Source organism: Macrotis lagotis, chromosome 3 (genome assembly GCF_037893015.1).
Source record: "Macrotis lagotis isolate mMagLag1 chromosome 3, bilby.v1.9.chrom.fasta, whole genome shotgun sequence".
Taxonomy (NCBI): domain Eukaryota; kingdom Metazoa; phylum Chordata; class Mammalia; order Peramelemorphia; family Peramelidae; genus Macrotis; species Macrotis lagotis.
This window is the reverse complement of record NC_133660.1, coordinates 144,689,483-144,703,605: the sequence shown is the minus strand read 5'-3', so window position 1 is coordinate 144,703,605 and position 14,123 is coordinate 144,689,483.

Here is a 14,123-nt window from a genome sequence, read left to right as displayed (position 1 = left end):
CACTGCTTCCTTCCACAGCTTGCCATCTCTCCTTCATTCCATTTATATTACCCTTATTTTAATTTGCAACAGGAGTATAACAAGGAGGATTGATCAAGGGACACTTCCTAGAGGGGCAATCTTTTGTCTTCCAGAACTTAATTTGTACTTCTCCAGAGCACAGATAACAATGGCTCATTAGTCACTGGAATCTGAGCAATTTGTCAAGCAGGTATCAAAGTTGGAAAGCACCGACTCAGCACTCTGGACCCCCTCCCCACTGATCCACTATCTGAAAGTTTAATAAGAACCTGCTAGTCCAAGGATGGCCTAAAGTATGAGACTGTCATCTTTCCAGTGGAGAATATTTTGAGAAAAAGTTTTATCCTCATCTCAGAAGCTTTAGCAAAGTCACTCTTCAAATGGTTTCATGGTAGACTATGATATAATGAACAGTTTCATATCCTTTATAGACTTCTATCTATAAACCTGAAAAAATAATATATCCATTATCATCCCAACCTTGTTGCATCCCTGGGCTGCCTCAAAAATAACTTCAGTGTACATGAAAGCAGAGGGCTGTTTTCAAATGAAATAATTTTCCTCTTTAGCTTGAAGTCAAAATAGGATCATTGTTTCTTTCAGAGCAGAAAGGGTACTTAGAGATCATGTTATTCAAACAACTTTTTTTTTATAAGTAAAGAAATTGCCATACTATCTTCCATTTGGTAAACTTGGTAAGAATTTGATAAGAATCAGGGGATATCATATAGTGAGAAGAGTACTGGATTTCATAATAAAGATAGTTAAGATTTATAAAGAACTTTAAAGTTTGCAAAGTACTTTATAAATATTATCTTATTTGATGATCCTTATACCAAATTGGAGAGGAAGGTACTATTTTTACCTTTTTAAAGATAAAGAAACTGAGATGGGACAACTAGGTGGTAGAATGGATAAAGTATCAGCCCTGGAGTCAGAAGGACCTGAGTTCAAATCCAAACTCAAACACTTAATACTTCCCTAGCCATGTGATCTTGGGCAAATCACTTAACCTCACTGCCTTCCAAAAATTCAAAACAAAATAAAACAAAGAAACTGAGTTAGAGGTTAAATGACTATGGCAGGCTCACAAAACTAGCAAAGGTCACATTTGTGCTTAGGACTTTTAAGTTTTTGTAAGGCAAATGGGCTTAAGTGACTTGCCCAAGGCCACACAGTTAGGTAATTATTAAGTGTCTGAGGTCACATTTGAGCCCAGGTACTCCTGACTCCAAGGCCAGTACTCTATCCACTGCGCCACCTAGCCCCCCCTGCTTATGACTTTCTAACTACAGATCTAGGTTCTGCCCATCATACTACCTTATTCTCTAGACTTGAAACAGAAGACCTTGGCTCAAATCTTGACTCTTTATTCACTACCACATTTCAACTTCCCCCTTTGTAGTCTTGGTATATCACAGGCTGGTATCAGAGGTTAAATGGAAACTTTTTGGGAGTTTTGCAGAAGCTGCAGATAACACATGAAACAGCACATGACACAGGAAAAAAATGTTTTTTTTATTCAATATTTTTATTTAATATTCCAAAAAAGAAAAAAAATCCAGACTTCTATGGTATGAAAGGAAGGTCAAAAAAATTTACATGGATTTTCCAAATTGAAGAGGTAACCATAATCGCTTTAATATGGAAGAGATAAACTATATTGGAATAACCCTAGGCAAATTACTTAATCAATAAGACCTCAGTTTCCTTATCTATTAAATGAAGGGGTTGAACTAGATGAGCTCTTTTAAGGAACCTCCCAGCTCCAAATAGATAATCTTCAGACTGTTGGTGACTTTGGACAATCTGCTTTTCTAACTCAGTATTTTTTTTCCATCTATTACTTGATTCATTTGATCTAGATGATCTATTAAGGTCCTTTCTCATTCAAAATCCATGATATTATGTAAAAATGGTTTCCTCAAGCAGGCATTTTAGAAAATTACTAGGGGAAGTGAGGGGATAAATCACTTCTTTGAGTCTTCTTAACTGGATTGTGTTCAGTGCCAGGTCAGTCAACTACCATTTTAAAGCACTTCTTATGTGCCAAGAATTGGTGGTACAAATAAAACTGGGTAAGAAAGGTTAAAAAAAAACCTGGGTAAATAAAAATTTCCTGAACACATAATAGGGTTAAACTAAGGTTTTTTCTCCTGTACCACTAAAAAGAAGAACTCTTGAACTAAGACTGATTTTTTTTTTTAAATTAGCATTCAAACACTTAAGAATCTGGTACATGCAATAAGGTGAGGAATCAGTGCAATTGGAGAAAAAATAATAGTTTAAAACAGTTTGGAGGAAAACAAACTATTCCAATAAATCACTTGTCATTTGGGATAATAGAATACTGCATCATCTTCTATCTCCTGGAATAAAGGTTAAAACACTTTCTTCCTCTGTGAGCTCCATGATCTCTCTGGCATAGTCAATAGGGGCCACCATCGTTGCTGCCTTTTTTGAAATGAAAATACTTCTCTTGTTTGATAAAGTGTTTATAATTTCTGAAAACTCATAAGAATCATTATATTTACTTTAAATTGCTATAGAAAATTTTTTTCATTTGATATTATTTGAATGTGTTCAGCTTTAGAAATGGTACTGGCACAAGTCACTATCCTGCTAATATTCTTTCATGTTTAATTTTATGCAGACCACTGCACAGATGGATAAAATAAATGTGTTTTGTATTTGAATAAAAGTGTTAAGATGTAAGTTTATTTTCTGAAGGTTCACTGGGAGGATATGTGTCTCATATGTTCCTAGATGATTTTGATATCTTCTATCTAATTTCTGTATTTTGAAATATATTTGATATGGTAAAATCATTTTTTAAACATTCTTAAAATTTTTTTGATTCAATGTTATGCCTGGGTCATTGTGGGCAACATTTTGATCTATCACAATGGTGCATATTAATTCAGTTTATTTGGTGAGTTTTTCAAAGATGAAGACCAGGGAAAAGAAAGGGATAAGCATTTGGTTTTTTTTTTTCAGGTTTTTTTTTTTTTTGGCAAGGCAAATGGGGTTAAGTGGTTTGCCCAAGGCCACACAGCTAGATAATTAATATTATTAAGTATCTGAGGTCGGATTTGAACCCAGGTACTCCTGACTTCAAGGCGGGTGCTCTATCCACTGAGCCACCTAGCTGCCCTGATTACTTCTTTCTAATGTAATTTTAGATCTATTCCTTCCCTTGAGTGCTGAGAACTCTTGCTCTCCCAAATGAATTTTGTGATTATTTTGTCTAGGTTTATAAAGTTGGATGGACAGATTTAAAAGAGTAATGTATTCACTATGTAGGTATGCTTTAATTTCACAATCTAATCCACTACCTAACCAGATTATGATTCCTTAATGGAAAGATACTATATAAAAGGAGAAGAAAAGCTGTTTGAAAGTTATTCTGATGGTGATTCATTTTACATAAATTAAGAAAAGTGGTAAATATGACTTGATAAACTTAGTCTTCTTCCTTTTCTCAAGCTTAAAGATGAACAACATTTTTTTATTGTGATCACTATGTCACAAAGTTTTTGCTAATTATCCTCATCAAACAAAAAAAAAAGAGTTTAGATCAATAAAGCTATCACAAATAATTCACTGGAATTATAGGATATGTCCTTTAAAGAATATTCAGAGGAAAAGCAAGGGCTAACAGTGTGTGACCAACAGACCATTGATGGTAGTAGACATCCATGAGTAGAACACAGAATTTGGTTCATGTTTGTTTGTTTGCTTTTTTTTTTTTTTAGAATTTTCAAGGCAATGGGGTTAAGTGGCTTGCCCAAGGCCACACGGCTAGGTAATTATTAAGTGTCTGAGGGTCAAATTTGAATCCAGGTACTCCTGACTTCAAGGCCAGTGCTCTATTCACTGTGCCACCTAGCCGCCCCTGGTTCATGTTTTTTGAAAACATCTTTTTGATACCAATAGCTATCCAGTAAAGTTGGGGTGCAATCTTTAAGTTGCCTCATGAAGGAGTAAATTCTCTATCATTCATTGAACCTGTTCAAAGCAGAAATTTTGTTAGGGATATTGTGGAAAAGATTCATGACTAAACAGAGGTTTTGATAGAGGACCTCTAATATCTTCCTTTCAGGATATTCTGATTTCACAATTCATTGTCACTGTTTCTAAAAAGTAATAGAATTCATTCACAAAATGACAAAATCAGTGGAAACTATACCATCCACAGGTAGATTGTAACTAGTCTAGAAGTTCAGACATTAGGATCTGCCCTCAAGGAATTTACAATTTAATGGACTGCAAGGGACTTTGGAGGGCTTCTAGGTGCAACCTCATTTTACAAATGAAATTAACTGAGATCCAGGGATTTGAAGTGATTTTCACAGTTATAACAAGTGACAACATTAAGATATTCTTTGACATCAATTCCAATGCTTTGTTTTGTTTTTAGAAGACTGGCTCTCTCCATCTTACTCAGACTGGAATTACAGCATCACACATGGACCAAATCTCATGCTTACTTTAGTGTTCCAACCAGGACCAGTGTGCCTTCTTTAGGTAACCTGGTGATTAATGTTGCTGCTGTTGCTGTGGCAGCTCTTTGTGGCTTGCCATATTGGTGGCAGAATTGGTTGAATCCACTTGCCTCAGCCTTATCAGCAGCAATGATTATCACCAAGTTTAGTAATCCATCATGCTACCTTCTAGCCTGGAAGAGAAGCCTAAAAATGATAGTTCATATCCCTTCCTGTTCTGTATAAGGGGGAGTAATTCAATTATGAAATCATCTAGTTCAGATAGATTCAAGAGACTTGGTTGACAGGGAGGTGAAACAATGGGTGTTACAATAATGGGGGGTTATATTTACTAGTCATGGATACATTCTCAAGTATAAAAAAAAAACCCAGCCATTACTAGGATAGTGTAAATTCAAAGAATAAGCAATCCCTATTCACTAGGAATTTACAACAAATTATCTTTTTTTGTTTATTTTCAGTTGTATCTGATTCTCTGACTCTATTTGGGATTTTCTTGGCAAAGAAACAAGAGTGGTTTACCATTTCTTTCTCCAGCTCATTTTATAGGTGAGGAAACTGAGGCAAACAGAGTTATGTGACTTGTTAAGGGTCACACAATGAAGTCTCTGTGGCCAGATTTGAACTCAGAAAGACAGGTCTCCCTGATTCCAGACACAACCCTCTATACAGGACTCCTCTAAGTTGACCATATAAGTCTGAGAAGAACAAACAGAAGGAAAATAAAATTAATTAGAAACAAGGTAGTTAGGAAGGTCTTAGTAGTTTGGAGTAGGGATCAGGAAGCACTTCATGCAGAAGATAGCATTTGAGCTATGACTTGAAGGAAGAGAGGGATTGCTTGAATTGGAGGTAAAAGGGAGTTTGTCTGGGGAAGGAGGGATGATTGCTTCAAAGGTATGGAGTTAAAAGATGGCAGTGGGGGGGTGTCATGGATGGAAAGAAAGTAAGCCAGGTTTTCTGTATTACAGGATTCAGGAGGAGGAGTAATGTCCAACAAAGGTAGAAAGATAAGTTGAGGTCAGGCTAAAAATGACTTCAGAATTAAAAAAGATTTTTTTTTTATTCTAGAGACTATAGGAATCTACTGGAGTCTATTGAGGTAAAGGAATGCCATGGTTAGATCAATTTCAGACTATATTTGAACAAGAGAAGAACAATAAAATACTTTTCATGAAGATTGATTTTATGCTTGCTCCAAAAAAATAATTTCTAAAGTCAAAGAATAATAGAACTTGGGACTTTAGAAAGTATTTCAGAAATCATCTAGTCTAGGACTGGAAACCTGAATTTCTTCTACATTATCCCCCCAAAAGTACTCTTTTATTCTTGGCTTGATCAATATCATTGGTGAGGGGATGCAGAGTATTAAATTAAATGGGGCTTTCTTATTACTTTATGCTGGAGAATTGATCAATTGTGACTCCAAGGAATGGGTATGTAGACATTCCTACTGAAAATGTCTAACTTCTCCAAATAGCCTCGAATATTAAAGAAGCAGTTGTTTTTCCTTTGCTCTTGAAGAGGACCAATGACATCAGGAAGATCATGGCTTGACTTCCAAGTGAATTTGATTTGAAGCCAACAGCTTCACTTTCTCCTTCAGATACAACAGGGTCCAGTGGCAAGATATAGAAAAGGATTACTGGACCTTGGGGCTAATTGGGGTAGAGGAAAAAAAGACCTTGCATCAGTAAGACTCATCTTCCCAAGTACAAATCTGGCCTGGGACATTTACTAGGCAAGTTAAAGAAGCAGTGTGGTATAATGGAAAGAGGCCTGGTGTCTTCCAAAGTGCTTTTCCTTTCGACCTTGCTACTTACTTTCTGGAGCAAATCTCTCAAACGTTCTGGGTCTCTCAGTTTGTGCATCTCAAAAAAATGGTGTTATATTGGATGTTTTGACAATATTTAACCTGAAAACGAGAAGATTGAAGAGGGCTACTAAAGTGCTATTATATGGAATAGGGAGTAGATTTCTTCTACTACATTCCAGAGGGGAGAGCTAAGAGCACTGGGTAAAGTTTGCAAAAAGACAAATTTAGGTTTGTAATAAGGAGAAACTTCCAAACAATTGGAGCCAAAAGGGCTACCTTGTATGCTATCTATCAGTGCAGATCTTTATTTACTGGGTGTATTGTAGAAGGGGTTCTTGTTTAGGTATGGATTGAAACTGATGGCCCCTGAGATCTCTTCTAGCTCAAACTCAGGGAGAATATGATACCTAAGCTTTCTTCTATCACTAAATCTATGATCCAAATAATCCTAAAGTTAATCTTACCTAAACTCATGAAATTTAGTTAAGGTGTGAGAGGAAACGTTTTGGCTGAAGCATTTGCCAGTTTATCTACTGATTCTCCAATTCTCCCAAGGTATTAGTGAGGTTTGACTTTCCTTGAGGAGAGATAAGAATCCAAGTAGCTGTGTCATTCCTTAACAACTGCTCCTATCTCCAGTGCCTCTGATAGCTTGGTCAATATATTTTCCTTAAGTCTTTGGTCTATGGAGCTTATATAATCTTAGCCTTCTGATAAAAAAAATGTAGCTTTCCAGTGATAGTCTTATAGTAAAAGAACTGAATTAGAGGAAAAAGGAGAGGAAAAAGTCAGTGATATGTTGAATGAAGAAGTCAACTTTGTCTAACAACGACAACCCAAAAATAATTACATATATGGAAATTTGCCAATGCTGGAAACTATCATTTATTCTGCAACAGGAACTGGACTAAGCATTCCATTGTCATTCAAATGCTTCTCCCTAACTGGAAAGTCATTTTCAATTTTAGAATTTTTTATTTACCATATTCATTCTCCCTGAAATTAACTTACTCTTTAATCCTTAAACTTTTTAATTTTCTCTGTTCTAGTTGATCACTTTTGTGGTTGTGATCCAGGAACTGCTTGGAGGAAACGTTTCTTCTGGAGTGTTTCTACCCAGTATCATCTTACTTCAGTAGAAGGCAGAATAGATTATCAGGCCAAGTTAAGCAGAGCCAGCCAGTAAGGGAATGGCTCCATTCCTAATTTGCTAGGGTGATTTACCTAACTCTTGTGCTATTTCAGTTAGACAAGGTAGATAGTGAAACTGATCCTTAAAATCATCTTCACAGTAAAGCACTTGATTTTTATTTTCCAATATGAGATGCAGTTGTTGAAACTCTAATAGATTAATGATCTCATTAATTTGGGTCTAATCACATGTAACTGCTGGTTCTGGTTCTTCCCTCCCATAAATTGGTCACAGGACCTCCTACTGTAGTCCAAAAAGTGTTGGATTTCAAGTCAAGACCTGAGTTTGAATCCTGTCAGTGATCATCTGTAAAATGGAGTTAATGTTTATGCTGTTTCTATTACAGGTTTTTGTTTGTTTGTTTATTTTATTTTTTGAGGAAAACATATGTAAATCTTAAACTGCTAAAAACAGCATTGTGAGCAATTAATACTATAATTGCTTTTTCAACTTTAGAACACTTAGTCCGAGAGGCACTTAGAAATTTTTTGGGGGGAGTAGAAAATCCTCTTCACTTATGTTTTGCCACTGTATTCAACTCTGGAGGAGAGAGATGTAATAACTTTGTGAAACTGCCTCACTTAAATTCAATTCACTCACAAGTCAAAGACACCATTCTTGTGATTCATTGGTCCTCTTCTAGAAAAGGACTAATGACAATAATATTTTTTAGAGATATGATGCTAGATTGATGTTTATGGAAGAATATCCCACTTCCCACAATGTAGCAGTGCTATTATAAAAGGAATATTAATGAATATTTATAAGCATTCATAAAAGATTCCCCTCTATCATATCACTAAATTAATTCAATTTAACAATGAATATTTACTTAACACCTCCTATGTATAAGGCAGTTTGGGATAGTAAATAGAGGATTGGCTTTAAGAGTCAGACTGCCTCTGGAACAGTTTAATTGTGTGACCCTGAGTGAACCAGGCGAATCTTTGGGACTATCAGTTGTGGATATGTATCTGCAAAAGTGGAGTGGTTTTTTTTTTGTTTTGTTTTTCTTTATCTTTCTTTTTTATTGCAAGTTTAATGATCATCAACAAACATGAACAGTTCAATATACCAAGATGAACAAGAAAAAGGATTATATATCAAATTTAACAAGGTGGTAACAAAATTGATCTAGTTCTATTTGTATCATTTGTACATCTTTTTGGCTGTGTGTGTGTGTGTGTGTGTGTGTGTGTGTGTGTGCATTTAAAAGATTTATTGATTTTTTTTTTTTGCCTCTGACTATTCACTAATCTTTCTCCTTTCCTCCCTACCCCTACCTTCTGTGAAGGAGGCCCTTCTTTGCAACAAATACAGACCTGAAAAACAAATAAATGCAGCTACAAGGAGGGAGTTTTCATACCAGGAGTCCTGTAGAAGATTTATAGCACAGATCTATGCCATTCCTCCCTCTCAACTCAATAAGTATAATAGCTGCACCATGTGTTGAGGATAGATAGACAAAATAAAAAATAATAAATTCTTACACTCAAAAGTTCACATTCTTCTGAGGGATAAAATTTGAACATAGATAAGCAATAATAAGTAAATGTGAGAAGAGATAGTGTATTAACATGTCAGGAAAGAATAGAATCAGGGAAAGATTTATAACTCATTTTTTTTGAGTTTGAGGTTATACTTTTCAGTCTATCATAACTATGTAAAGGTAAATAGTGCAAGAATTTTCACTCCTATTTTATAGGTGAATAAAGTGAGAATCAGAGAAGAAAGAGACTTAATCAGTCATTTAGCTCATTTTAAAAGATAAGAGTTGCAGGTTGTAGTGACACTTGTCTATTGCCAAGGAGGTTGAGACTGTCAGATATTTTAGATTTAGGAATTCTGAATTGTAAATTGAATAGAGGTCTGAACCAATTTCAGTTAATCTGATAAACCCCAGGGAATGAAGGAACCATTAGTTTGTCTAGGGGAAATATGAACTGGTCCTGGTTAGAAATGGAAGAGGTCAAAGTCTCCTTTTGCAATAGAAAGAAAGAAAAAAAGAAGAAAGCACAGAAAGAAGAAAGGAAGAAAAAAAACAGGAGGGAAGAAAGAAACAAATTAAAGAGAAAGAAAGAAAGCTGAATTAATTAGGCTTGACCTTATACTAATCACTTGTTATGTTTCCAGGGTTTTAACTACCAGCTTCCTCTACTTGTTTTTAACAAGAGGAGAGAAAAGTGATTAGTACAAAATAACTTTGAGTTGTCCACCTTTAATGAGTTCACCAGGAACCTACCCCTTTTTGCCTTTCTTGGATTTTATTTCAAAAGATCACTTTAGATAGTAAATATAGTTATCTTAAAAGGTTGCTTAGCCATTATAAGAAAACTTAGTCGAAGGCATAGTACCTCTCAAAGATATTATTCAAATATAAGTAATTTGGATTATGTCAGCTGCTCTCAATTTAATATTGTGAATAGGTAGCAGCTGTAGTGGGGAGAGGGCATCTAATTTTAAAAATAAGTTGGGTACTGAAAATGCTAGCACAGAGGCTAGCATGGTGTAATGAATAGAGTACTTGATTTTGACCCAGGAAGACTGGTTTCAAATCCCAAATTTGACACTTATTAGTTATGTTACTCTGGGTAATGTACTTTGATCTCACAAAGATCTTTAAATTCTCCATTTGTAAAATGGTGGCAATAATACATATTGCAGCCAACTCGGTTTTCTCATATATAAAAGTAATAATACCTGTATAGTTGAATTCATATGGATTTCATATTATCCTGATGCTGGTGCCTAACAGCCCTAATCTGTCTCCTATATTCTAGTCATGCACCAAAATTGTCCATTGTCCATTTGAACTATCTCATAGCAAAAAACAGAACTTATCTTCTAAACTTGCCCTCTCTTAAATTTCCTTTTTTCCCTGTTAAAACACTTTTAAAGATATTATTTTAGTCACTAAGATTCACAATTTTGAAATCATCCTTGACTCTTCTTTCCCTCATTCTACATGTTCAACCAGTTGCTAAATCTTGTCTTCTGTATCTACACAATATCGCTTATGTTCATCCATTTATTTTCATTCACACATCAATCTCCCTAGATCAAAACCCTTTCCAATTTTCAACTGATTAGTGTTTTTCCTAAATGATCTCTTTGCCTCAAGCCTCTTTCCATAGCAATCTTTCCTCCACATAATTTCCAAAGTGATTTTTCCTAATTTTCAAGTCTTTTACTGCCTCTCAGTAATCTGTTATGATAAGGATATGATAAGGATAAAGACTAGACACCTGTGTTTACACTGATGTAGGGAACTCCCTGGTGAGGAAACTCCTTTTACCAATGTAAAGCAATACCTTCTCTGCTTTGCCTAGATTTGCTTAGAGCACTGAGAAGTTAAGTGACTTGCTTAGGGTCATCCAAGTAGTCATCAAGGACAGGACTTGGTGGAGTTATTTGTTTTTACATCAAATATTGAATCAAATAAAACCTCCTTTCTCAATCTGATACCATCCTACTTTCCAGGTTCATTATGTCTTTACTGCTCCTCATTCACATTAGATTGTAATCTCCTTGAGGGAAAGGACTGTTTTTTTGTCTCTTTTTGTATCACCAGCACTTAGCACTATGCTTATAGTAGGTGCTTAATTTAAATGTTTATTGACTGATTAACTGTTTCTCCTACTGCTGACACATCTCCTGTCTCCCTGCTTTTGCTCTGGCTGTCTCCTACACCTGGAATATGTTTCCTTCACATTCCTGACTATGAGAATCCCTAGCTTAAGTACTTCTACATAAAAACTTTTTTGTTCCCTTTGTCATTTGTTCTATTTTTTTGTATAACTGTATACATACACATACAAACACATATTCGCTCACACATTCATACTGTCTTTCCTTGTTATAATTTAAACTCTTCAAAGTCAAGGACTATTTCATGTCTTTGTATTCAGGCATTTATCACAGGAATAGGTCCACAATTAATGGATGTGTATTGAACCTACCCCTTAGTATTTCTATAAAGATCAAAGGAGGTAATATCTGCAAAGTGTGATGCAGATAATCAAGATCTAGACACAATCTCCAGTTATTGTTGTTGATGATGTTCCTCTTAGGCAGCTCCAGCCTTAAGCACTTAGTGTGTGATAATTTGCATTTTGGCTACTTGTGTTTTTCCTATACCACTCTTCATCACATAGAACATAAACTCCTTGAGGGTTTATCTTCTAGGTTACTTTTTAAAATTTTCTATCCCCAGCTACTAGCACTGACATGGTTTATATTTGCTTTGTGGAATTGATCTGCCACCTTTACTCTCTCTCTGCAGCAGAACACAGAACAACACTATTAGAACTATTTGAGAGAAAAGTTGAGGTAGCGAGTGTAGTCAAGTTTTTCTAGGAATTTGTTTTTTGGAAGGAGAAGAGATATTGGATAACTTGAGGGTACAGTAAGATTAAGTAAAGGGTTATTTAAAAAAGTTTTTTCCAAAAAAGAGAAAGAGGGTTGGCTAGGTGGTGCAGTGGATAGAGCACTGGCCCTGGAGTCAGGAGTGCCTGAGTTCAAGTCCACCCTCAGACACTTAATAATTGCCTAGCTGTGTGGCCTTGGGCAAGCCACTTAACCCCACTGCCTTGCAAAAAAAAAAAAAACAAAACCAAAAAAGAGAAAGAGTTTGGAATGTTTGCACATCATAGAAAAGAAAAGAAAATATATAGGAAGAGATGGAAAAATAGTGAAAAATAAGTATAATTTTCTATAGAAGACAGGATAACATGGGATTAAGGGCACCTGTAGAGGGATTGGTCTTGAAGAAGAGAAGGGCTACCTCTTCACCATAGACTGGTAAGTGCAAATATTTTGTATGATCACCAGAGTTATAGAGGACTAAGTTTGGTTAAAAATTTTTTGGGAAACTATCTGGGAATATCGAATGTGATAAGCTCAAGGTACTGCTTTATAGTGGACAGAGTGATGGACTTCTATCCAGCAAGACCAGAGTTTAAATTCTGCTTCTTTACAGCTATTAAGCGGACAGATTAACCTCTCTAGGCTTCAACTTCATCTATAAAATGAGAGGGTTGGAATAAAGAATTTCTGAGGTTTGTCTCAGTTTAACATACAATCCTGTAAAAAGATTGGGAATTTATAACAAAAGATTCTTAGACATAGAAGGAGGGAGAAGACAGATCTCATAGGAAATAGCCTCTATTTTCACAGGGAAGTTTGTCCTCTGATAAGAGTAAGGGGTGGAGGGAGGAATGTTATGGGAGGTTTAAGGAGAGAAGGAAATGTTTGGAGTTGTTACTATGAAAAGTACAAAATAGTCAATTTGGAAAGAGTCAAATAATTTCCTTGCTATAGTGAGGGTCCAGTTACAATTAGATGACAAAATTTGTAGTGGTATGGTTATGTGATCCTCTCCAGTCCCATGCAACAGTATGTGAGTAAGAATAGAGAAGGCAGTTGAATGGTGATATGTTTAGAAAGAGTTAACCAGTGATAGAAATCACAAGAAGAGTTTTTGAGTGTGGAAGATAGTGTATAGTTGAAAAGATTAACTATAGAGTGAAGATATAGAAAGGAAAATAGCAAGATCAAAATAGAGGTTATTTTCTTAGTGATGATGGTTATAGCTTTGGGAGGAGTGAGGCATAAGGAGAGATGGAAGGGTAGGAGGTCAGATGGAGGAAATGCAGAATTCTTGATCACTGATGTGGGACACATATGAGTAGTGGTGAGATCAAGGGTATGAGCAACCCAGTATGTAACTGAAACAGAGAAAAATGGAAGAGCCTGTCTAAGTATAAGGGGAGAGGTTGGAGAGGATAGTGAGACTTTTAGTTCAAGGCACTACATTTCTTTAAAATGTGGAGAAAGACTTGGGACCTGGCAGATATATGATTAAATTATGGATGGGGGTGGCAAATCTGGATGGAGTAAAGTTCAAAGAAGAAATGGTTGTTTAATGATGGCAACAGAGGGAAATTATAGAAGAGAAAGTAAGCCTGCTATTTTGCTTGAATCTCTGTGTTGGAAGGGTGGGATGACATTAATAATAATTAATGATAATTAACATTTATATAGAGCTTGCTAGGTGCTAGGTTCTGTGTGTAACAGTTTGCAGTTATAGCTTATTTGTTCCTCACTACAACTCTGGGACATAAATGCGATTATAAAATAATCCTTATTTTACAGATGAGGATTCTGAGGGAAACAGGGGTCAAGTGACTTGCCCAGGGTTGCATGACTAGGAAATATTTGAGACAAGGTTTGAACTTAGGTCTTCCTTACTCCAGGTCCAGTACTTTACCACCATACCACTTAGTTGATAGAAGGTATATTTAGTATTAGAGAGTGGTCATGATTGTAGTATTTGGGAGGTAGTGGGTTGGGGAAGGAGAGGAACCAGGCTTCCTTGAGTGCCAGAAAAAGAAATACTGGACAAATGGAAGTTTGTTTACAATAGAAAGAGGCATAATGGAAAGGGAGGTAAGAGCAAGATTGGGACATATTAAGAACATGTACAAGAGATGAGAAAATTAGGAGTGATAACAAGGAGGATGTGATTTTTATTTTGACATCTGGTGTTCTATATTACAGGAATTAGGAGAAAGGAAGATGGCAGTTTTCT